The sequence below is a fragment of the Rhyacophila brunnea genome, unplaced genomic scaffold (genome assembly GCF_057557595.1).
Source record: "Rhyacophila brunnea isolate RB1 unplaced genomic scaffold, BYU_Rbru_1.0 scaffold_24, whole genome shotgun sequence".
Classification (NCBI taxonomy): domain Eukaryota; kingdom Metazoa; phylum Arthropoda; class Insecta; order Trichoptera; family Rhyacophilidae; genus Rhyacophila; species Rhyacophila brunnea.
In genome coordinates this window covers 7,953,600-7,980,855 of record NW_028232904.1, presented here as the reverse complement: position 1 = coordinate 7,980,855, position 27,256 = coordinate 7,953,600, and the positions used below count along the sequence as shown (strand labels likewise).

Genomic DNA, 27,256 nt, shown 5'->3' with positions numbered 1-27,256 from the left:
TGGTCCTAGCAACTAAATTATTAATATATATGTGCGTTACTATGGAAATCAAAATGACATTTCAATATTATATATTGGTTTGTTTGTTGCAAAATAGCAAAAAAATGATTTGTTGACAATTGCCTTATTTGTCCTAAATTATTAATACATAGAATTGTCAAGTTTATAATATGATTCAACGGAAAATTTAAAAACGTGGTATATAAAAAGTTCTTTTTATCTTGTAATTATTTTATTTATTGTGTATTGTACACACGAATTTCTTATCTAAATGCCACTTTGTTGATTTTTTAGAGACTTTTACTTAGATTTATCCACTTCTGATATCGTTTCAATTCGAATCGACCATATTCTTATAGAAATTTTGATTTTCAGAGATATGTCAATTTCAAAATTGTGTTTCCCATCCTACACTATACTTCTTTATACCTTCATATCTTTATACAGTAGATGCGACGATTATGCGATAGTTTAAATGACTTGCTTATTCTTATACTGTCGAAATAATGCTGACAAGGCCCGAAGTCATTGACCGGTACAGTTTAATAAAAATAATAGGTACATATTTATAATAATTCAGTTTATATTCCTTCCTGATGCATCATTATATTTGACGCAATCCAGACTTAAAAAATATGATTAATAAAAACACTAGATAATCATAATGTTTGGTACTGTTCGGTTAAAGCGGATACAGCGGAAAACGCATTTTGAAAATAGCCGATAAACTGGATTATTTGTTAGTTTGGATTAGTTTAGGTTAGGTTAGGTTAGGTTAGGTTTGGTTAACCTAACAAATAATCCAGTTTATCGGCTATTTTCAAAATGCGTTTTCCGCTTTATCCGCTTTAACCGAACAGTACCTAATGTTTTTTTTAATCTACATAATTCTAGATGCGTGCAAAAATTATCCCTAGTGCGGCTCTAATGGGATTACATTAGAGGTGGATTAGTATTTTAAACGGCCCGCAAGTCCCTGTTGATTTAGTGTGTCATTCGTCATGACGTATTTATTCGATGGTGGGGGGATTATAAAAACCTCTTCTTTAAGTACCTTTTCAAAAATCTTTTAATTTTTTAAGGTAACAACACACTTTTACACCGCACTAAAAATATGCCAACCCTGTTGTCAAAATGTGTATATTTGCAAGACAACAATGCTGTAATAACATTAATGGAGACTTACAATAATGACCCTTATTGCAATTTAGGTTTCAACCACATCTGTATATATTTAATACTGAATATACACAAAAGCATTGAGCTGGTCTCTGTACTTGACAAAGTTTAACCACTCACCTACGATGGCATATTATAAAAGATTCAATTCGCATGACTCATATGCGGACCGATAGCTCAAGAGAGAAGACCAAACAGTTAAAGATGTGAGATTAAAGTCCCACTTGGTATACATTTTTATCATTCATTTTCAACATCAAATTAATGTTCTTATTGAATCTAATAAAATTTGAACATTAGCTGTTACTTTCTGCAATACTTCACGAAGAACGCGTCATTTTTTGATCTCAATGCTATACGGCCATCTCATTCTGGTAAGATACCTCACGGTTAACTGTGTTATGACGAAAGGTAATAGTAATTACTCACTTCTTGGTCGTACACTCATGGCTGAGGATTGTGACCACTTTTTAATTTTGCCATCTTTTGAGCAACCAAGACTTTTCATCCTTCTCGCTCTTAGGGCACGATGAATGGTGCCCCCAGTCAGCTCTTTCATTAGGTCGCTCCAGTGCGCAGACGCTCTTCCATTTCTTCGTCTTCCTTGGAGGCCACCCAAAACCACCAGTCTCTCCAGGTTGTCCGGTTCGCGCTGGACAATACATCCAAAAAACTGCAGAATGCGTCTCAGACATATTTTCGAGAGCTGTTCCCTTATCTGCAGTCTCTAGATGATTGACTGGTTTGTCCTGTGTTTTGTCCATGAAATACGAAGCATTCGGCGCCAACACCACATCTCAAAGGCATCAATTGCCTTCCGATCCCTTGCCTTCAGGGCTCATGACTCGACTCCTTATAAAAATATAGAGAACACTAATATTTGCACAAGCATAATTTCTGTGACAATCGAAATTGACATGTAACCATGAAAAAAATACCCATAATATAATATAAGCATAGTATACTAGAACCATTTGATTTTTCATGTGATTCGTATATACATTATTAAGCACCATTACGTACATTAATATGGCTTATCTAATAACGGAAGGCTACATCTACATTTTTGATATTTCAATAATATATACATCAGCGGCGAAGGGTGGGGGTAGGCTGTTGAGATACGACATAAATAGTGCATTCTAAAATTTGTCAGTCATATTTACTTGTTTTCATAGAACTAAGAATACATTTTGCCGATAGCACTGATCAATTTTTAAAATTAAATTAAACCCTGTCTAAACCAAACCATATTAGTCTAGGTATGCTATGCGTGATCCTACAAAAATAGTGCACACTTTTTAGTTATACTTGCTTTTTTTTACATATTACAAATGGTGTTATTTTTTTAATTCATTAGGCCCCGCATAAACCAAACTATAATCGATAAAAAATATTCTTCTATCCATAAAATATCTAAATTTAATGATATGATTTTGGATAATTTACAGATAAACGAATATTTTTTTTATTAATATCTACCATAATTTGGATTAGGCAGGGTTTAATTGAATTTTAAAAACTAACAAACACTGTCTACATATTATTATTGTAGTCTTAGTTCAATGAAAACAAATACGAATGACTGACAAAGTTTGTTTATGTCGGATCTTAACAGCCTACCTCCGCCCTTTGCCACTGACGTACATAAGTGCCCAATTCCAACGTTATGTTTTATTTGTATTAGATATGTACTTACATAATAATATAATACAATTTTTTTCGTTGTCATTAATATAAAAACAAATTTTATCTGTTGTTTATTTAAATTACGAGTCATGAATACAGAAACCTGTAGTATTTCATAAAAAGGCGGTAAATTTAATATAAAATGAAAATTTATATTAGCATCCCGGAAGACATAATTTTTAAGATACGAGATTGCATCAAAACGACGATAATAGACGTTTGTCTTTTTGACAGATTCTATTGCTTTAATAACAATGAAAAATACAATACAATACAATACAATACAATAGAAACAATACACTTTTTTATTTAATATTTAAAAGACAACTATTAATTTACACTCTTAAGTGGAGAAAGTGGATTTGAAGGTGTAAATGATTATAGTAATCAGTAGTAAAGACTCCATATAAAGCAATTATTCAAGATCGACGTTGACTCATAAAACTAATTAGTGTAAGTGCAAAAAAAACTCAACATAATGCCATCATATAAATTGACATGATTTATTAATCAATGGTTAATCAAGGGGAGAATATCTAGGGATATAATAATCCGTATAGGAGAAGTTCCAAGATGTTCCAAAGAACATCATAAACTATAGATTTTATGATGTCAACAATTACAATTCTTGTTACAACACCCTTTACAATATTGTGAGAATATACTCGTAGCTAGTTCTTAAAATTACACAATAAATCTAATCTAATCAGTACTTAATCTAAAAAGTATAAGTACCTTATTATTTTATTTATATAAAAACACCCCTTGCTGTAATATTTAACAATATAACATACTCGTAATACTGTTGGAATTAGATCAGTCAATTTACTTATTTAAAAAAAGACACGTTGAGCATATAACAAATTATTAATTCAATACGTTATCAACATGACATTTAGAATAAAAATTACAAGTAAATCAACTAGAGTGAAAACAAGGTACTTGAAAAAACAAAGAAAAAAATAATTTATAAAATAAAAAAAGGATAAATAAGGCATCGCTAAAAATTTCTATATCTCTAGGGAGTGCACCAGCCGCACAACCCTCGCTATTGGTGCCTGGTGAACCTGGTGGTGGTCATAGCTGCGCTGCGACCACGCACGTAATTAATTGACGGGTGCATACAAATTCAAATTTTCTAGAATATCGGGATTGGAATCTAGACCACGTGAGAGCAGGGAAAAATGCTTTGAGAGCAGAAGTGACCTACGATCTTGAAGAGAATGAAAGGCGAGCATGCCTTGAAGAAAGTTATTCGGAAATACTCGTTTGAGAAGCTGTCAAAAGGAAAATAATTATATACTTACATTAAAATGAAGATGTCGAAGATTTTTTTTCTGAACACGCTCTAACACAAGCTTATAGGAAACCTCATAAGGACTCCAGATAATGGACCCATACTCAAGAAAACTCCGTACTGACGTCATATATTTATTAATATTTTATAACACTACCTTGTCCATCCTAGCCTACCTTATCGAAGGCACATAGCAGTGACTCAATAGACTAGGAGTGGGGCATACAACAGTCATATTAAGTCAAAATAATCCCTTACTTGGGAATACATTCTACCTAAAGACGACACTTTGCGACCTGACGATTTTAAATTGTCTGACTTGCGTTACAGTGGAACAGAAGCAATATACAACAATTCAATGATTCAAAACAGGAATATCATAATGGAAGACAGTATTATTTAAATTTCAAAAAAAAGTAAAGTTTCAATTACGTGCACTAGAGGTGGGAAAAACTGGTCGATTTTGAATACTAAGTATACTTACTACAAGTATAAAAAAATACTCAGTATCGAAACTTGTTCCAAAATACTTACTAGTATTTGAGATATTATATAGAGCGTTTGGCGTGCAAAGCTGTGTCAGTGCTTTTAGAAGCCATTTTTACACAAATTGTTTATATAATTATTATCCATTTACACAATCACGCATACAATTTGAATTAAGTTTAACCAGGTAGACGCGTAAATACTTATCAGTCTCATACTCAACTAGAACTAAAACTAACTCCATATTATTACTACAAAACAAACTTGTCACCATTTTTGTTTTTCACTATACCAACTTTACAACTGGGGAGAAAGAGAGAGCAATGACGCCAATGACAGTTGAGTATATAACGGCTCGACATAGGTACGTGTATTTTGCTATCTCGCTCGACGCATTTAATCTCAATAGTGTTGAAAGGCGAGTCGCGATGATCTCATCACAAGTGTTCGAACAATTTTCTTGGAACAAGTTTATTGGGCCATACGTAGAGCCATGGGTAGTTGGATGCCGAGACTTGAGTACACAAACTGGTGACAGTATTTCTAACTCACCTCTAACGTGCACAGATTGATATTTAAATTGCAGCAGAGATTTTATCGCAGATGAATGTTACATCCACCAATCATTAGAACAGTACGTTGACCTTTGTTTTACAATAGTTTTTTACCTTTTTATCTATATGTCTGGAGCGGCATCCATTACACACACTTATCATAGTTAGATAATTCAACCTTTTATCGCATATACTAAATTACTAAATGATATATTATTGGCAATAAATCAAATTATTATAGCAGTATATATATATATCACGTACAAACTATATATATGTTTGTCATAAGTTTATGATGTTTGTTATAGTATATTATTATTGATTTATAGATAACATTTGTCTACATACAGGGTGACTGGCACTTAAATACTGGGGACCTTTTTTAGCCTAATGATTGATACTTCCACGGTTGGATTGTTACGTATTTATATATGTTTGGGGTTACATCGTGTCTTTCTTTTCTCGACGTTTTAGCCTCAATTCTGAGGCCATTTTCAATAAATATGTTATGAGTTATGATAAAATGTAGTGCTGCAATTACTGGGCACATGGAAACAGAACACAAATTTGACTTTGAGACCATACACTAGATATGAATAAGAGATTATTTAAGGAAACCGTTCAAACCCTGAAAATATTAATATACATGGTGGGTTACGGTTAAAAACGTCATGGTTTTTGGCACTGTTAGCAAAATCCAATATTGAATCCAGTATTTCTGGATGTTACAACTGACAGCACATTACTCTGAGCAACGTTTGCTCTCAGCTAATTGGATCCTTTTGACATTCTTAGAGCGGCATTTGCATTCATATACCTATACTACACTTCACCATAACATAACTATTGAGAATGGTCTCTGCCAGAGCCCGAAATGTCGAGGAAAGAGGGATGAAGTACACACGTCGAAAACCGATATATCTATAAAAAAATTGTATCAGCCTTTCTAAATATATATTTATTTTAAACAATTATAATATTTTGTCACATGTTTATGATGAAGTTAACAGATTCAACAAAAAGATAAGGCTTAGAATCCCTAAACCCTGGCTAGATATATCATACTATTCTAGTCAGATATAATATTGTATCTCATAGGTAAGTAGTTAGCTTATGCCATGTTCATACGTAGCAATTTTTGATATTCAACTGTATTATTGAATATTCCTATAAAAATCGTCACGCCAAAATAAACTACAATATTGATTGATATATTAAACTACCAATTAATTGTCTGGTAGCTCAAAGGTACAATGTATATTTGTATATGCTTAAATCTTTCAAATTTTGATATAAAATAAAGTCAATATGATCGACCGTATTTTTATACTTACTTACTTATGTTTATTTGAAAATTATATAATAAGTTTCTATCGACTCCTGATCGCTAATAATAACATTTTTAAAGACACATCTCTTCGAGCAGCGTTCATATTCATATACCTAATAATACACTATATTATAACGGGCCCAGAACGTTGTCAACGACTTCTTTTGTTGTAAGTACCAGTCATCCTGTATATTATGTAATATGAACGAATATAGGGACATTGTAACAACCAATAAAACGTTCAATAATTTTTAAACCATGCCTCATTCGACGGATTAGTGCACTATATTCATACGTAGCATGTTATATTTTTATAATCAACTATCTACGTACAGTGACATTCTAAAAAAATAGTGAATTTGATAATATTATGTATTGGTAGAGAGAAATCCAAGTGACTTGATCGAGTTGGATTCTCGCATGTTTTCATCGTCCATTGACTTTGTAGGTAATCACTAACCTCTTCAAATCATCGACACTCCTGCAGACAATAGTTACATGTAAATGTACGTATTACATTTCACCGTAGCTCAGTTCACCGTGAACTTTCATATCGGAAAGAGATGACCGTATACTAGACGAGAGATTGGCCGTTAATGTCACACTCATGAGAAAATATAGCCAATAGAAAAAATCTTTTTCGAAAAACCGAAACACCCGGCAGGAAACGAACCTGTGTCTCTTGGGTATCGCGCCCTGTGCATTACCACTGTGCTACGACTGCCATGCTTAATTGCGACAATTTTTAACTATTGGCCTTTTTAATACATGCTTATAAGCGCTCTCTAAATTGAGTTGTTCCTGCCGGGTGTCTTACATTTTCCAAAAATATCTTTTCTATTGGCTATATTTTCTCATGAGTGTTTTCAAGATTATATATGTTGAATAATTAGAATGTTACATTCTTAAATCTTCGTTGAATAAAATAAATAAATAGTTCATAAATATTAGTATATCGGTTAAGAATGTCACCATAATACCAAGTGATGCAGTATGTCTACTATATAATAAATTATTTAAAACAGCCGGGGCGTATTGAGCGTAGAGTGTATACACGCTCATTTTCTATAACTGGCCTTGAACGCACGGAATTGTAGAGCGCGAAAATGCTCTTCTGGCATACATCCAGTTAAAAATTTTCGGAATGGTATAATTATGTATTATTTTTTTAAATAAATAAATAATACCTATACTAAAGACTTCAAGCCTAGCCCCCCACTGCTATTGTAACGTGCTAATGATTTATAATTGATAAGAGAAGATTAGTGTAGATAATTCGTATAATGTGCTATTTTACATATAATTTTAATGGATTGTCGATTATGCTAATTGCGTTTTCTATAACACATTAATCCTGTTTTAAAACAATACATTTTATCACATCGACATCACATATTTACAGATGCAGATGCATTTTATATAAGTACATAAAGTGAAGCAGGTGTAAATAAAATTATTGGTTGCTTTCAGAAGGTTACATCTACAAAAAAAATCCTCATATTACATACAATGATTTGAGTTTCTCCATCTCCACCCGCCATCTATATGCAGCCGCGATTTGTGCACGGCCGCCTTCCATGACGCTATAAACGTGTCAGAATGAAAATATTTTAGTGCCACACTTCCTTGTCCCGAAGCAATGCTGCACGGGACTGATGCACCTTAGTGCTTAAAGAAAGAGTTTTAGAAAACTCTTGACTTGCTCTGCAGTCATTTTTCTTTAATGACATTAATGTCTTAAATGACAAGTGTCCTCTGTACCCGTGTACTAAAACTCTGCCGAAACAGAGGAGTCAGGAGTTGAAAGTAATGAATCTAAGGAAGGATCGGAATTATTCCGGATTCATATTTAATCGGAATTATTATATAAAGAGCATGGTTGTTACATCAGTCCCACGCCGCTTCGTTTCGGGACAAGGAAGTGTTGCACGAAAACCTTTTCATTCTGACACGTTTATAGTGTCATGGAAGGAGGCTGTGCACAAATCGTGGCTCCATATACATGATGAGTGAAGATGGCTGATTTTTCAAAACGACATGGATTTAATTCTCCGAGAATGTACAATATTAATTATTGTCCGCTGCTACTCGCTATGGATTTTTATACTGGTATTTCAAAACCGGTAATCGGGTATTTTTCCCATACCGAAATACCGGTTTTAAAAATCAGATAATACTGATACTCGTATATTCGGTATTGAAAGTGGAAACAAATTCTATTAATTAACGTAGAACGTTTAACATGACTATTTTTTATCGGGTTATGCAATGTCTGGCTTACTTCCGTTGTCATTCAACGCCTTTAGAGACCAAAAATGGCAAGTGCTACAAAATATTAATATTTTAAAGAGATTTATATATATTATATTTATTGGTAGATACTTCTGTTTTGGATGAATACCGGTATTTATTCGGTATTGCAATAACTACTGCTCGCCGACGACGAAAAATAAAATTCTACACCATATTATTTTTGTTCTCATAGGGAGTAGTCTACTTATTAATCTTTTACTTGGAACTTGAGAATTTTTAAAATAAGAATATTGTATAATATAACAAGATAAATCATAAAAAAAACATTCATGTAAAATGATATTGCGAGATTACAAACTTCATTAATTTGATACACTGAATAAAATTTGTATTATAATAATATGAAGAAGTCAAAAAAATATATTTAATGAAATTATATTCCAAGAATGCTCTGGGCATCCACGCGATGTAAAAATATTCAATTTGGTTGTATAACATTATAATATTTAGAGATGTTCATATATTATTTCGATTGTGTCGATAATGTATTGATAAATCAGCCAAGGCGGTAAAACTTCCATCATAAATATCTGAGATATATGCGCCTAGAGTTTTTGCATCCATGACTTGGCTATCATCGTGATGACCACGTCATTGGCTTCAAACGGTTCCATGAATAAGCAGCACACGATAAAACAGAACATGAAGAAACAGAACGTGAAAAAACAGAAAGATGACTAAACAGAACAGCAATAACCATAACTATGACCTTTCAGAGAAAATATAACATTTAATACTGTCGTATTTCTATTATATTATGTAGATTCTCGTAACACAGGTTTTCAATACGCCGTAAAAATCAAATTATATAATTTCTGCATTCCTCGTCGCTGGAAAGCCTCAATTGAACTGGACTTAACTCGGTGTTGCTGGAAAGCTTGGGATATCTCATCTTAATCAATATAATTTATGTTCAAAATGCTTGGATGACTAGGTACAACGAAATAATGAGTTTAATAATTCTGTGCAGTTGTGCATGATTATCAAAATCAAGCAGATACATTTATTGAGGATCTTACACCGAATGGCCAACATTTATATATTATATATGTATTAAATACGAGTATGTCGTATATAAACTAATTTCTTTTATTTTGTTAACTGTCAATTCATGATGGAACTGCATTGTATTGTTGTTGTAAAATTAAAACAACAAGTATATAAACTAGATACGACAAAAATGAATATTTTATTTTTCAATTGGGTGTTCTGTTTTGTCCGGTCACCGCTTCAAACATAAATCATTGATGGTGCAGCTGGTTGGAAAGAGCGGAGAGATCATCACGATGTAATGTTCCACAATTTGAAGGATCATCGAAGTATTCCCACTTCTTCATATTATTGTCTTTGATCCTAGTTACTCCGGCTCGTATTTTATCCATTGTCCTCCAGTTCCTCGTCACGCGCCATTCAAAAAGTTACATTTAATATCATATCTCATTCCATCTCGCCATTCTTTCCACCGCATGCGGCTTCTAAAATATTCTTTGGATAACTTAAGAAAGCTCTTTCTATATTTTAGGCATGATTGCGCCGGTTTATCTGCACTTTTGCCGTAGGGGTCGGTTTGAAGTAAAATGTATTGTCCGGCAACTTCATCTTGGCTACGTGGCAAATCTGTGAACTACAATCCTCTCCAGTACAGCTAATCGAACTTCCGGTTTCAAATTAGGAACGCCCCCAAATTATTCATTACATTTTTGACACTTCGTATTGGACGCATCTATCAATTTACGTAATTTGAAGCTTTTTATATTCAAAAGATGTCTAAAACAATACGAAATGATGTTCGTAATATTATCAGTAAACTTTTGATTTATTGCGAAGAAGAAAAAGAGTCGTATTTAAAAGGCGAGCCTATACAATACTTTAAACAAGCCCATTTTACGGGTTCCTGTCATGTCAGGTATGTCAAAATTCAGTGTTGCAATTTTAGAAATATTTCCCCAAATACTGGAAATTATGTTTGTATTTTATAAAGTTATGTGTATCGTAATCTATTTTATTAACATTTTAGACGTATAATTAAGTATAAATGATCATTAGTTAGTTCATGAATTATCCTTGTATTTTTAAACCGATAAGTAGGTATATATTGTTTTAAAATTTATGTAAGATGGATATAATTTAATTTATAGAAAATTATTTTCACAGTATGTGTTTCTACAACAATTTTAGTAAAAATACGATATAAAGACATCATTTGTAAATTATAAAACATGTGATTGGGTCATCAATATAATATTGAATATGTTATATCTTTCACTTCTACTTATTTAGTCATAATTTGTGTGCTAGTTATTTCATTAATAAATACCTGCAGCAATATTATCAGTTAATGTGGGTTCAATGATACATTTCCTTCCAAATTCAATAATTACGCTGTATTAATTAACTTAATATAATAGTAATAATTAAGAGGTGAAATTATTTGAAAAAAAATTTCTATTGATATTTATTGAACAATAATTTGACTTATAAATTAATGTACTTAAAATGTACTAAAACTAAAATGTATTAAAAAAATGTACTAAAACTTAAAACCTTATTTCGCGGATATGTTTTCTCAAAAAATGACAACACTGAGAAATATTCTAAATGCGACAAGGGCGACTTCCTGTTGTCGCCTAAATAATGTTGTCGGACAGTAGTCATTGCCATGTATAATATTGAATAGGCTTTGCCTGGTATGCCTGCTCTTTAAGCCCGGTCTGTGCGACCATACATCGTCACGACTGCAACATAGCAATACATTAAAACTCCCAGCAATGTTGCAACTCCATTACGCGCACAACAGGATTAGTGACGTCATACGACTATCAGAAACAAATGACTAAACGCACGAGCAGCATATGCGGATGTAGCTGCAACATTTGCAATGTTATGAATGCCAATAAAATTACATGGACGTATTGCAGTCGTGTCGAGTTTTGAAGTGCGACTCACCTTATTATAAATCCCACCAGTGGGTCTATTCTATACTAAATGTGACTATCGACGGTAGTTTATCATTTTTATGTATTGAGGCAGTTAATTGTTAAAATAAGTTAACAGCCCAAGCCCTAAACTATCAAAAAATGCTATGTTTTGACGGCCCCTCTCTTGGCTATGTTAACTTTTAGAGCGAGATAGACAGTTTGGACAGTTTAGACAGCTAACTTGTTGTAACAAATTATAATACCTCCCTTACCGCATTGTGTATTGAATAGACCCACTGGTATCAATATACTACTCAGTTCAAATTAGAATCGTTACTTTTTATCGTCTTGACATCCCTATACGTATCATATTATTCAATATATTATGGAAAACGTGATGCAAATTTTTATATTATTATTTTTTATCTGCTTGACATTTTACGGATACAATGAATTTGTAAAGTCAAATTTAAATTCACTTGATATGACGCGTTAGTATTTGAACCATTGATTTATTATATGGGGATGAGGGTAAGGACGAGGGTAGGTGAGGTTATAATAATACAGTGGCGAAGGGTGACTTTTGGAAAGAGGTAGGCTATGGAGTAACCAAGCTTATCAGATATATTTACGGGAAATAAGAAGATAACCCTATATTACTACTGATGAATAGGTACACTAAATCGATGAAATTTCAAAATCTCAATTAATTTGATATACTTAGTTTATAAATAAGCAATTCGATTGAATTATGTATTTTCCTAAACATTTATAAACGTAACATACGCTCAAAATATAATATTATCTATCATCTTTGAAAATATCCGTTGTTGTGTATAATATGTTCCAAAACAATTTATAATTTAACCCGTAATGCTAGACATTTTAAAATACTTCTATATTTAAAAGACAGACAGGTATAACTAACTGATAAATAAAAATTGCGAGATAAATTATTTTATATTTTTAACAACAATCAATATTTATATGTGATTGAATCCCATAGAAATTATTTTTTAAATTATCTTCTTATTAATTATTTTGAATAAATATGCGGATGTAAGCGCTTACTAAACAGCCTATGATTTTGGAATAAAAAACCAGACAGAGACTGGCGTCAGTGGTGTCGTGTGACTAAAACGCATACAAACCACATCTTAAATTCCTATCGAATATTTCATAACATAGTTGAATCCATGCGGCAGTAGTTATGGTTATAAACCTTACTAATTTATAAAATAAAGCTATGTACTACTGAATTTTGACGATAGATTACTATCAATTATCTTGGATTTTTCAGTGTATTTTTTTTTTTAATTTAAATTATTTTCTTGAAGATCTATTTTTCTTAGTAGGTAGGTTTTAAATAATCGCCTACTATGGAGCCTTCGCCACTGTAATAATAAGACTCAGATAGGATGCGTGTGACAATGAAATTTACCCAGTTTATTCTCCCACATAAAAATTATAATGTAAATAAATATTGATTGAGGTTTTATTGACTGTAATTATATTTGGTTGATTCCTGATCTGGAGATCTGGGCTTTATACCGGATTCCAGACACTGACCTTTGATGTTGAGAGGGCTTGCGCGCACTGGAACTGGCTCGGTGTTCACGCACTGGTAAACAGACGATACACTTTTCGATGGATGATAATATATTATGAGGTTGAGTTCAGAATGGATAATATAGACGCGACGTTTGCTCTAACCGTATCAGATTTGGCGTAAAAAGTTCAAAGAGATGTGCGTCATAATATTATGCCATTGATCATCATAAATGAATAAATTGACTTTACTGATAGAACGGTTGTGCAGATTAATAAATATAATTCAGATACGATATACCCAAATACACTACATTTTTACGCAGGGTTTTGAATGTGTGAGTGTCTTACGAAAACGAAACACACGTTATAGACGTGCAATAGTGTGTGTTGCAACTTTCAAATACACCAATAATGAATGAGTGTCAGTGCATAAACCGAGAGAAGTAAGTTGTCAGAACGAAGGACAAGTTTAGAATAACGTATTCTTGACACATGTATAAGTGTATCCTATATTCTTCCTCACTCGAGATCGGTTGCCTGTTACTCCACACCCGTTAGATATTTAAGTTCCCATTAATCCTGTCTTCCCTGTTTGTGCATCTCTGCATTATATTATTTGTTATATTTATGACGTCATTATACTAACAATGTATTTTTGCCGTGGCACGATTTCTCCCTCATGTGACGTAACACTCATATCACATACTTAACCTAACCAGCGCCTCTCAACTTTTAAAATGAATGGATATCTCTTTAAATAAATAACGTATCTTTGCTAGTACCTAAGCCTTATTTAAACATCACTCGGGTTCTACAAATAATATCTTTCCACAAATCGATACCATCATCCAATAGCGAGGCCGACTATAGCCAGGCCGTGGCATTTTAATATGAGTTACAATGGTAGTGCTAATTATTTATTATCTTCGAATGCAATACAGCATTACATGAAGATTTTCGATTGTATCATTCATTCAAACCAATACCAACGTATTACCAATACATATATAACAATCATCATTTTCAATAAAGAGTTTACCATATTGCAATAATCAACTAAAAATTAATATTTAATAGGGAAGTTCATTAAAATGGTAGAGGTAGGTAAGATCCGACATAAATCGTGCACGCTAAACTTTGTCAGTCAAACGTATTTGTTTTCATTGAACCAAGAATAGTGTTTGTTAGTTTTTTTTAATTTAAATAAACCCTGCCTAATCCAAGACGTCATAGTCATTCATGATAATAGTATTAGTTTATCTATAACATATCCAAAATTATACCATTAAACCATACATAATTTTAAATATTTAATTGATAAAAGAATATTTTTCATCGATTATGGTTTGGTTCAGGCAGGGCTTGAATAAAAAATGAATGAAAAAAACTAACTAACATCGACTGTAATAATACTATGTAGGTACCTATTCTCAATTCAACGAAAACCAAGTATGACTGAAAAAGTGTACACCATTTTTGTCGGATCGCAAATTGTATAACTAAACTATAATGGTTTGGTTTGGGCAGGGTTTACGAGCGTGTTCAGACCAAACCGTCGTGTAAACTATAATTATATCTGAGGCTCCGTGAAAACTCCGTTAATCAAACCACCTGTGTCCGTGTTACCGGCACAAAAACTGTACCGTGCCTACTAGGACATGAGGGCATGCCCCAATTACCGGTAATAATAGCCATAATAATAATAGGTAATAATAGCCAGACCGCAGAACATCACAAAAGATCAGTGCCTGGCTTCCTACGTGTAATCGCCTCTCCCTCCCAGCATTCACATCCACCATCACGATCATTCCACCTATCAATTACAGTCCACTATGAGAAGCGCAACCATTTTATAAAACATTTAAGAGACAATATTTAAATCAATGTTGTTTTAATTAACATTGACATTGCATTGTCCTTAATCTCACTATTTTAAAAATAAGTACCTACATTAAAAATAGCTTATTTAAAATTCAATTTACATACAAATTTCAACATTTATAATTTTATAAAAATAATGATTGACATATAAAATAAAAACGATATGTATCAGATTTTTAGCGCGCAATTTTATTAGCCATTTGACATGCCAATAAAAGCTAAAAAAACCCTCAGTGATTTTTAACGCGCAGTAAAAAAAAAGCTCAAATTTTCTTGTGTGGTGTCTTAATCAGGTTATCCCCGAACAGTAATCGATTTAAAGGCGGCTGTGTTGAGAGCGTGTCATGCAATTTGCATATATTTAACTTTTTTCAAAATTATTCAGTGTGTAGACAATCACGTAGGGAGGGTGCCTGAAACCTGTAGGTTGCGGTCTAGATTGGGCCCGTGAATTAATGTTACTTTTGGATTATTTAATTTTATATTATAGTAATAATTGAGAGTGGCTATATAACCTTATAAAGTCGCAGGTCTCGGGGTCGAATACCGCCTATGGCAATATCTTAGGTTGAGCAAGTGGCTAGTGACATCGTATTGTTGCGAAAATTCTATAAATATACCATATATATAATATATATATATATATATATATATATATATATGGATATATATATATATAAGTATGTCTAAGGGCAGTTAGTGAATCAAACCGTCCACAAATTACCGGAGTTACCTGATCATTTCGACTTATTGGCTCATTTGTCACTTACTTGATCATTGTCAGGTATAGATTTATATGCAGTTGTGACCAGCTCGACGAGCTGGTACCGTAGGTACCTATAACTCAATTTGATAAGGTAAGTGATAATTTCGAAGGCAGTAAATAGGCTCCTATATACTTTTTTATCCCTGAATATAGAACGTGACTTCGTTGATTATTTCCGTTCATTATTAATCGCCTTTAGCTGATCAGAGAGTGCGACGTTGCCACTGCAAGGAAGAGGTGATAGGAAGGTGAGACGAGGGAGGTGAGGGAACGGTGCGTGAAATTTTATAATTTCAATGATATGCGAAAATATCCTTTGCGTAAACTGCATAAGAAATATTTTTTACTGTAGGTACAGGTGCTGGAGACGGGTCCATTGTTTACACCTGAATAAAGTGACACCATTATCAAGACTATTCAGATAGGCCGTTTGCCTTTGCTTAAATACTATACGTATAGATGAAGACAGAATACATTTTCTTATTCGTTGAAACAATATTATGACTTTGTATACTTATTATTAATTGTAATATTATAAATACTTTGAAAACCCTAAGTGGGTTTTTAATGGATATCAAAATACTTTTAGTATTTTGATACTTTTTTGTTTAGTATTTGGACTAGAAGTCATTTCAAGCAACGTTTCGATTCTGAATTGTTGTCTTTCACGATATTGAGAGTATCCACCGCTCCGGAACTTGCCGCAAGTATACTATACTATAATATTTTATAGTAAACAAACGTAAAATAACACATATGAATCAAATAAAATTGACTTAGCACGCCGCGTTCGAACACGCGATCTCCGGATTCGTAGACGAGAATCTTAACCGTTCGTCCACGGAGGTCGTCAAATGATTTGAATAGCAAAAAAGTGCGTAATAATTGTATAGACTACACTTCAGTAGATATGTGCTTAACTATAAGCATACTATTAAAGTTGAAATAAATGGCACGACCTACCAGATGTTTTATTTTTTGCTTGCTTGTATTGATCCAATATGAATACCTACATAAATACACTCAATAAATAAACATCTTTGAATTAACCATTTCTTTTATTTAATGAATAATTCACAAGATTTTGAGAATGTAACATTCCATATATTGAACATACATAACTTGAAAACACCTCAGATATATACCCACTAGAAAAATCATATTTGAAAACAAATACGAAACTCGACGAGATTTGAACCCGTATAACCATTGGTTAATGGATTTAATGCAACTTGGCGCGACATGGAAATTTCGAAAATTATTTCCGACGAAAATAATTACATATATGTAATCAAAATAATACCAATCACTTTACTTACACACACGCATCACTAAAAAGGTATTTTGTTTTTCACTTGAAAAAACAAAAATTTTACAGTTCGTGCACTATTGAAAAATGATGTGAAAAATGTTTTGTTTTGCTACCTGTAAATTTGACTGTATTTAGGGTTTTTAAGAAATTTTGGCTCTCATGTTTTTTCAAATATTGCATATTGGTTAAAATAACAAAAAATATAACTATTGATAAATAATATTATAATCTCTTGTTTTTTAATGATTTGGGTTCTGTAGGTAGATACATAAGCTAGATAACATTAAGATCTTCGTTGTTTTTTAGGTTTGCATTTATCAACAAAATAATAGTACAAAACAGGCATAATCTTCACTGTCTGGAAAGCCCACGAAAATACTCTTGGTATTCCTCTGGTATGTATTTATCGTTGTCACTAAATCACGATATTTTAATTTAGAAATATGATTTCTTTGGATTCTTAATTATTATAGGTATATCTGGAACAATAACAGGAATTCTTTCTATATTTCGTCGTTAACCAACTACCATAAAATCATTTTCTTCAAATGATGTTTATATAAAAAGAGTCTCTCAAAATCATCTCTTCAAACGTGAAACCACGCCATATTGTATATGGGAACTATTTTACCACACAATGTTTTTTTGTAATATAAATTAAATGGTGCGTTGGGTTATCATATTTAGATGCGAATGATTTAAAAACCTGAAACGTCATTGATACAATGAATTTCCGCATTCTTTGACAAAATTACACCAGTCATTGAATGTGAAAATTCTCATCGTAGACAGTTTTTTTTTTTGCTTTATTATGCTTTGGCCATGGTCCCCACATCCCGAACCGGGGCCCCATGCCAGGATGTTTGGCGTGCCCCTTTACCTATCACTGAGGTTAAGGGCAGTATGATGTTCTACAGTAGTATTCCCCATATTATCCCCAAATGATATTCCGTAGAATCCCTGGGTTTGGCGAGGTAAAATGAATGGTATTCTGTGTATTTTTTGTAATTTTCAAATAAATCCACTTGAATTATTGAGTTGTTGGCTTATTATGAACCATTGATCACGACCTCCTTTCATGGTAACATAGTAACATGCGACCCTTCTACATATTGGATAAATAGCTATTTATATTAGTCAGGAAACACACTACAGATAACTATAAAATAAAATTCCAAATGTGAATTATCATCAAATTTAGATAATTTATTGTATCACATAAAATTGCATCACATACATACAAATATTATAAAATCTTGGGTCAAGTTGACGCTAAGGTACAGATTTGGATTTCGCGTTATACACATTTTTATTTATCTAAAAAATCAAAAAAATGAATTATTCAAAATCATTTGAATTTGTGCTGCACAAGAGAAAAACCAATAATCATAGGGTGAAAAACATAACCATAAAATAAAAATTAATAATAAGATGGTATCATTTCACAAATTCAAATTGTATGGTTATTTTATTAATATGTACCTTTTAGGTGGAGAATTTATATTAATAAGTTATAAAATAGTTGGGGTGCATCGAAAAGATTAACAGTAGGCATAATAACAGAATGATTTAAAAAACGCCAAATATAAAATTTAATACAGTTCTAAAATCTAAAAAGTTTTTATGAATAAACACGGCATAAAATGAGAATCTCGTAAAATGAGTAATTTTTCAATTATTAGTAAACAAAAAAAGGTAGCCATTGTTTAGTGGAAAAAAAAATAAGCCCAAGCAGTACAGTGCTCATAATGCTATGTATTGTTTTTACATGCACTTCACAAGATAATTTTATTCATACAAAATATTATTTGGTAGTATGGGTGCCACTGGCACTGGAGACATATTTAAAATTGCCGAAAAACTAATTAGAATTATTACAGTTCACACCTTCATCTGTCTTCTCCAATAGTATGTACATATCCCTGGTGTGGACGAATTATTTTTTTGCATGTACCTACTTACCTTAATAATTAAGGTACACCACACCGTACACCACGCATGTAAATCATTCATTTAGGTACAATACCTATCGTCTTAATCATTTCTAAATACTTTTATTCATGATTTTATCAAGATACCGACTAAACAGATATTTTTCTTATCGATAGTCAAATTTCATTTTTCAAAGCAACAAACTCATTCCAAAATAATATATCAACTTGATTTTTTTTGTAATTGTCAAAATACTTATAATAAATTTATTTTATTTATTTTTCTAATATTATTATCTTGTAATTTACATTCAAATATAAAATGGTCTTAAAAACTCTCATCATAACAATACAACAGCTGTAAAACATTAGTTGAACAAAGCTAGCTCTCAGTTCTGTGTGTTCTGAATTCAAGATAATTTGGCAACGTTGCATGAACGAACAAGTGTGTTGATCAAAATGATCAATGTAGAGACATTAAAAATAGATGATATTTTTTTGGGTATAAACATAATATTTATAGTTAAGTGATAGCTGACCATGTTTTAAATATAACGAAAAAGACAGCAAGTTGCTACCTCATCCATGTCATTATATATGACATGTGAAATAGTGATCGACGAAGGTCGTCTATTCACACATGAGCCACTAAATGTGGTCGGATATAAATATATATATATATATATATATATATATATATATATATATATATAATATTAGTTATTACTACAAAAATCGTTTCCATTTTAACCACACTTGAAATATACATACTATAATAACGTCACTACTGTTTTTTGTTAACATTTTAATTGCATTGAATTTACTTGAATAATTGAAAGATTTTATTGTAGTTAGATAGATGTCACTACCTAATTTAAATAAACACACATACGAAAATATTATTTTATCTCCTTTTAGTGATCAATAAATACTCAGTAATTAGTAGTAGGTTAATTAAATGATTTCTGTAAGTCAAGGTTCCTACACATTAAATCGTCGCGTTTGAGTCTTAACCACTGGAATTTTTAATGTCCTCGCTAAATAATCGCTTATTACTCATCATCATCATCAGTTGGAGTCGATCCGCTGCTGGATGAAGGCTACTCCTAGCTTCCACCATTCTTCTCGGTCCTTAGTCCTATGCTGCCACGTACGTCCATCGAACTTTATGAGTTCGTCCATTCAGCGGGTTTTATACCACTGTCCACATGTTCAGCCCATTGCAATTTCACCTGCTCAGCGACCTCTATCTTGTCTGCTTCCTTATCCATTGGTTTATTTTGTGATCTTTATGCGTTATGTCCAATATGCACCGTTTCATACCATGGTGCGCTACTCATAATTTGTATATTTCTCTTACATTAAAAATCTTTTTTGTAGCACATATTGGTTGATTGGGAGGTCACTTTTGAAGATACTATACAACTTGAAGAATTCTTTCACATCGCGTACTCTTGTCTGCCACCTTATCCATTGGTTTATTTTGTGATCTTTATGCGTTAAGACCAACATGCACTTTCATCAATTGGATTTACGTACTTATTAAAGTCAATCTTTTACACCGCGCCTCGTAAATATTAAACACTTCTGCCACAACGAGTTATTACATTAGGTTTGTCTTCAGATTCTTTGGCCTCCAAGAGTAAGACAAGTAATAAAAAAAATGTCAACACTTTCTTAAAGCGTATGCAGCCCCCCTTTTTGGCAATGTTGAGGTGATATTGTCAATTTAAATAAAGCGAATGTTCGCGAAAGATAGATAAATCAAGAGAAATAAGAAAAATGCGATGCTTCAAGCTCATAATAACGTGATATCATCTAGAACTCAAATTTCATAATATTATAAAAGCTACGAAGAAAGGTGGTGACATCTTACAACCCTTATTAGAAACATTATTAGAAATATTTTCTTTCGTCTTATTCGAAATTCAAATTAAAGGCGGGAGAATGATTTAAAGTGAATAAAAGGATATAGGACAAAGCGTTAGAGACTTTAAAACCGGCTACAAGTAAATTGTACGTATTACATTTCGCCATATCACAGTACAACATGAGCTGTCGTACCAGAAAGAGATTACCGTATAGCATTGGCATCAAATGTCGTGCAGCATTACAGTCAGTATTGTCACACTTGTATTAGATTCAATAAGAACATTAATTTGATACATAAGACTATATATTTACGATCGCCTTCTATATAAATTACTTTCTTACTACTTTAAATCAGTCAGAATTTCTATATATATAAATATATTATATTCGATATAATTGTATTTCTAACAATTTACTTTCATACGTATTTTCAACTGTTTTATTTAGACATGAATTTGATCTCAATACTGTACGGCCATCTATTTCCGATACAACAACTCACGGTGAACTGAGCCTGAATAGTGAACGCCTACCTAAATTTAAATAAAATTTTATGACGTATTTTTTTAATTACTTGCTTGAAGGCTGATAATGAAACTTTACTAATTTGTCGGTAGATGTCACGATATTCTATACAAACATAATACATTTACGTACGGATTATTACAGCCTTTGAAAGCTTTAAACTTTTTACAGTTTATCTTTGAACAAACGAAATATATATGACGAAGCGCATCTGTAAGTAGATATAATATGATAAATTAATTACATTATATTACGGACAATATCATCAAAGCGTTACTGATAATATAGTTTAATTATTAGACTTTCATAATCACATAGTAAGTAGTCTTCGCCACCGCTATATGCTCCACCTGATATTAAATATAAACACACAAAAACACGTTTTATCTACTTGACATTTCCTTGTAACCTACTCGTAGCATAGAAGTCAAACGTATTCCTTCATCTTCTACTTTCGAGCTTTCAAAAAAGTAAACAACAAAATAAACAACTTTTTAAAAATGCGACAGAGTCGGACTGAGTGGCGTTTTAAATGAGACTGCCCACTAATAGTAATTTCCTATTCGCTGAGTTTACACGTGAATGAATAAGTGATTATTTTTTACGACGCTACGATGTCTTTACATGTTTTGCAATCAGGTGCGGCGTTAGGAAATTGGCAATAATTATTAAAAGCTTAACGCTCTTTATTTCACAAAATTAACGATAAAACGTATGAGTAAACTCTGTTTATTACAGCAATTCAGTTTTGTGGGACAATGGGACATTAATTTTAATCTACCATTCCCAATATTTCAGTGATAAAGGGTGGAGTTAGACTGTTAAGAACCGACATAAATAGTGCACACTAAATTTTTCAGTCAAACGTATTTGTTTTCTGTGTAGTGTTAGTTCAATGATTTTAAAATTCAATCAAACCATGCTTAATCTAAGATATTGTTGATAATAGTAAAAATATTTTTTTTGTTTGCTTACCGAGGCTTTGACTGCGACTCACTGTCATATCGCCTCTTCCCTTCTAGAAGGGGATCCGTCGATCAGGTCCTCACTCCTATTCTGTTAAATAACTTTACAATTTTGCCTTGCTCTTCCGTCTTACCCACCGCCAGGACACCCTCCAACTCATCAACATTCTCATAGATATCCGCAATTCGCAGCTGTACTCTGTGAAGTTCATATTTAGGGCATTATAGTGCTATATGTACAATGTCCTCTAAAACATGACCTTCATCGCAGAGCTGCAATTTGCTTCTTCCCATGAGGACATCAAATCTTTTGCCCATTGTGTGCCCTGTTCTTAGCCTCATTCCTCGTCAAAGGAGACTCTACAAACCAGGGCACCTCTCGTGGTGATGGTAGAATAGACTTACTCCATTTCCCCTTTTCTAATGATGCCCTATGGTGAAAATCTATCCACATATTTTGGCCCATTTTCCTTATAGCCTCATTCCGGTCAAGTGTTCTGGTATCCACTGATATGGTCCCCCTGAATGGCCAAAAATGTGAAACGCTTCACGATTTTGCGTGTCATCCTTGCGCAGGGGACATGCTAATCTTCTCTGTATCGTTCCAATTTAGTATATGTACTGCCGAAGCAAGTACAAAAAATGTATTTGTTTTACTAGTTTATAGATAAAATAATATTTTTTATCAATAGTTATTATGGTTTGGTATAGGGTGGGCTAAATGAATTTAAAAAAAACTAACCAATGCCATCCGTAATATTATGTATTCTTAATTCAACGAAAACAAATGTGTGACTGAAAAACTGTGCACTATTTTTGTCGGATTGTCCAGAATATCAAAATTATTGTGGTTTGTTTTAGGCAGGTTTTAATTGATTTTTAAAAACTAACCACCACTATCTGGAATTAGTTCAATGAAAATAAATAGCTATGCCTGAAAAAGTTTAGTGTGTACTATTTATGTCGAATCTTAATAGCCTACCTTCACCACTCACCACTGCTATATATTATATTCTCCGCCACTAGATTGTATGAATTATTTACTTTTGTATTGTAGTCTTGTTCTGTACCCGTTACTTCAATTGGACAGTCTCGACGACCGGCAGACTCATGCCGAACGTCGTGAATTATAATCGTCAGTAATAATGAAGAAGTCTATAACGCATTTTATGACACTTGCTATGATTAGGAGATTGTGAATTTATATATTACTAGAAAAAATATTAGATGGCAGTTACATTCATGGCCCCCACAAAGGGGGGGGGCTGACATGGCGCTAGCCTGGGGGCCCGAGCTCAGGAGGGACCCGACGTGGCAGATCAACTTGTTAAATGAGATAAACACACCGTAAATTTATAAGCTCTAATAGTAAAAAAAGTCGCCTGCGGTGCTATAAGACGAGTAGAATTTTATTTCAAAATTATTTTTAGTGTCTCTTGACTAATGAAAATGATTATTTATGCAACATGGCGAAGGGTCAGTTGTAACTTGGCTATCACAAAAGAGGGTCAGGCTCAGTGCTTCATAATATGATGCTGAGTGCAGACAATTCAAGCTGATTTATTTAAAAATACGAAAAATCGCTTAAAAATACACGGAATAGGTACCCTTTATTTTACGCGGAACCCTGGAGTTCCACGGAATATCATTTGGGAAACACTACTATAGAATATTCTTCTTCTTGGTCGTGCACTCATGGCTGAGGATCGTGACCACATTTAAATTTCGCCATCCTTTGAGCGACCAAGACTTTCCATCCTTCTCGATCTTCCGCTCCTCTCAGGGCAAAGTGGATGGTGCCCCCAGTCAGCTCTTTCACTTAGTCGCTCCATCACGCAGACGCTCTTCCTCTACTTCGCTCTTCCCTGGAGGCTACCCAAAACTACCAGTCTCTCCAGGTTGTCCGGTCCGCGCCTGACAATATGTCCAAAAAACTGCAGAATTCTTCTCAGACATATCGTCGAGAGCCGTTCCTTTATCTTCAGTCTCTGGATGATTGACTGGTTCGTCCTGTGCTCCGTCCAAGAAATGCGAAGCATTCGGCGTCAACACCACATCTCAAAGGTATCAATTGCCTTCCGTTCTCTTGCCTTCAGGGTCCACGACTCGACTCCGTATAGAAATATCGATAACACTAATGTTTGCACAAGCACCATTTTTGTGGCAATCGAAATTCTCCGATCCTTCCTTATAGTGGTAAGGCGTGTCATAGAATATTACTCTGCCCTTAACCTTAGCGATAGGTTGGGGGGCCTGCCAAATATCGTGGCCTGAGGGCCCGCAGTAGGATGTGGGGGCCATGGTAACATCTGTCAATATTCTTATCGATACGCTCAATGTGGTTCAATGTGTTCAATGCGCAGACAAAGAGGGAGTGTGTGGTGTGTCTGTGCATTGTACTGTGTTGTGCTGCGTTACAGACAGATAAATCAAGACAAATATATAATGGAATAGTTTGTGAATAAAATGTAGAGAAAGTCGGATTCACCATCGATATCCGTAAATGAATGTAGCACTTTAAAACAAAGAGGATATCTAGCAATCAGTGGTCGGCAACCAATATGCACTGAAATACCACATAATTATTATTTTATATTGAACCCTTCCGAGCAACATCACCATAAAAAAGATTTTTGAAATTGAGTTAGCACTGGTTTTTATATTTTACATAACAGATGAATCTGGTTCAAAATGGACACGCAATAATACAAAATCAAAAAATACATAGTGTCTACTACGGAATTATATTTTTTGTAAATCTTAATGCAAAATAATTACAAGATTACCGTTTTAAAAAAAATCGGTTATGTACATGTTCAAACACGCGCGTTAACATGATCTTACCCCCTTCGTTTATCGTTTGTCAATTTATGGCTACGGCCGTATGTTGTAACTTAGCCACTGGGAAATGCCAATAGAAATGGCGTATTTCAAAAAAATACTACCTTATTCTTAGGTCAATAATTATTATAAAGCAAACATTATTCGTAGAATGTTTATCACATTTGAATGTTCAAAGACATAGCTTATAATCAGTATCTTCAAAAGTATCTTTAAATGTGTAAATCTTGCCAGTTTTTGAATAATAAAATGCCTAATTGTTGTCAAATTTGGGATCACAGAGATTATCAATATAATTTTTTATTGTAAATATTTCACTATAATAATGTCAACATAAACTTTACTAATGGTTTTATAAATGCTTTTAAAAATTAATAACTATAAAAAATCTTAACACCACTTCACATGGACGTACTGAAATATGACTATATTCTAAAACATTAGAGCGAAAGGCTTAAAAGAATACTATTTTATGTAATAAAAATACTTTATGCAGTCATCAAATGTTTAAAATAAATATAAAGGATAATAAGGCTTCAAAATTATGTAAATAGATTATCTACAACGTTTAAGGAATGTCCAGGATCGTGCTTTGAAAATAGCATAAAAGCTCCATTTTGACGTACGCTGAGCATGTCGGCCGTTAAACGATCAAAAAAATTGTACTTGATAGAAATACTGAATAAATATACTGAAATGTCATTTTGACACTTCATATTGATTTCCATAGTAACGCACGTATATATTAATAATTTAGTTGCTAGGACTTACTTAGCAACTAATAATAGTTTTACTTTTTACGGATTTCTTCCGAAATAACTTTTCATACAAAACAGAATTAACTGAAAATAAAATCAGTTCTACTTAAAGATGGCTAAAAGTATTAAAAAAATGCATTTGCATCGTGTTCTGTTATATTATAAAAGTTTCAAATGTCTAGCTAGTCGGGAAGTTAGTTAAAAATCGATTGCAAGATTTGTACTGGATAAACAACCATCGGACAAACAAGAATACGAGCTTAGAAAAACGTGGTAATAATAAAATACATAGTGTCTACCACGAAATTATATTTTTTTGTAAATATCAATGCACAAAAAATAGCGCCAGACTACAGAATCATAAAAAATGTATGAAAATGTTACTTTTCATCATAATTTAATAGTTGGTGGCCCTCTACAAATAACCTAATAAGCCCCTGACTGTAAACTTCAGAATCCAAGTCGTGTTAGAGAATTCCATATACTAATATAGCAAAAAAACCATATTGTAAGTACTCTTATGAGCTTCTTGTTTAGTTGACTTTCTGTATCTTCCACTGTTTGGCAATAATATATCCTGGATTCAAACCTGTACGTTACTCTTCATCGAAATCATAATTTAGGCGAAGGAAATTGGATGGAAAGCCTCCCTGAAGTAAAAAAAAATGAAAACAAAAACGTTTAGCCTACAAATTGAATGATGTCATATAAATTTCATAAAACCGTTCACAGCGGAAAACTAAATTCAATTCTCTCAAAATAACAACATAGTCTTCTGGTACCTCTTCAAGAATCTACTTCACCTTGGTATTAGATCCATATCTACTTACTATTTAATTTGTCGTAATAGTATACGCAATAGTGAATATAAATAATTTGAAAACATCTCATGCATATACAAAGTAGAAAAAACATTTTGATAACAGAACTGTACTTTCTTTGTCGGCTTGCGCGATGTCTAGTTTACTTCCGTTGTCTTTCGATGTCCTTTGTGAACAGCAATGACACGTGCAGATTTGCGAAACACGTTTGCATTATTTATTTAAGAATACAAAACATTGTGGACATAACAAATCTAAATTGAAGAC

General features: G+C 32.9%; 1 protein-coding gene and 1 non-coding gene across 2 annotated transcripts in view; one reads left to right on the top strand and one right to left on the bottom strand.

Annotated features, from left to right (window-relative positions):
• The window catches only part of Dh44 (corticotropin-releasing diuretic hormone 44), a 311,030-nt gene that overhangs the window by 91,627 nt on the left and 192,147 nt on the right, over positions 1–27,256 (top strand). The window lies entirely within an intron of this gene.
• Positions 23,101–23,206, bottom strand: LOC147068985 (U6 spliceosomal RNA). The gene has a single exon (XR_015071283.1). It is a non-coding gene; the product is annotated as a U6 spliceosomal RNA (small nuclear RNA).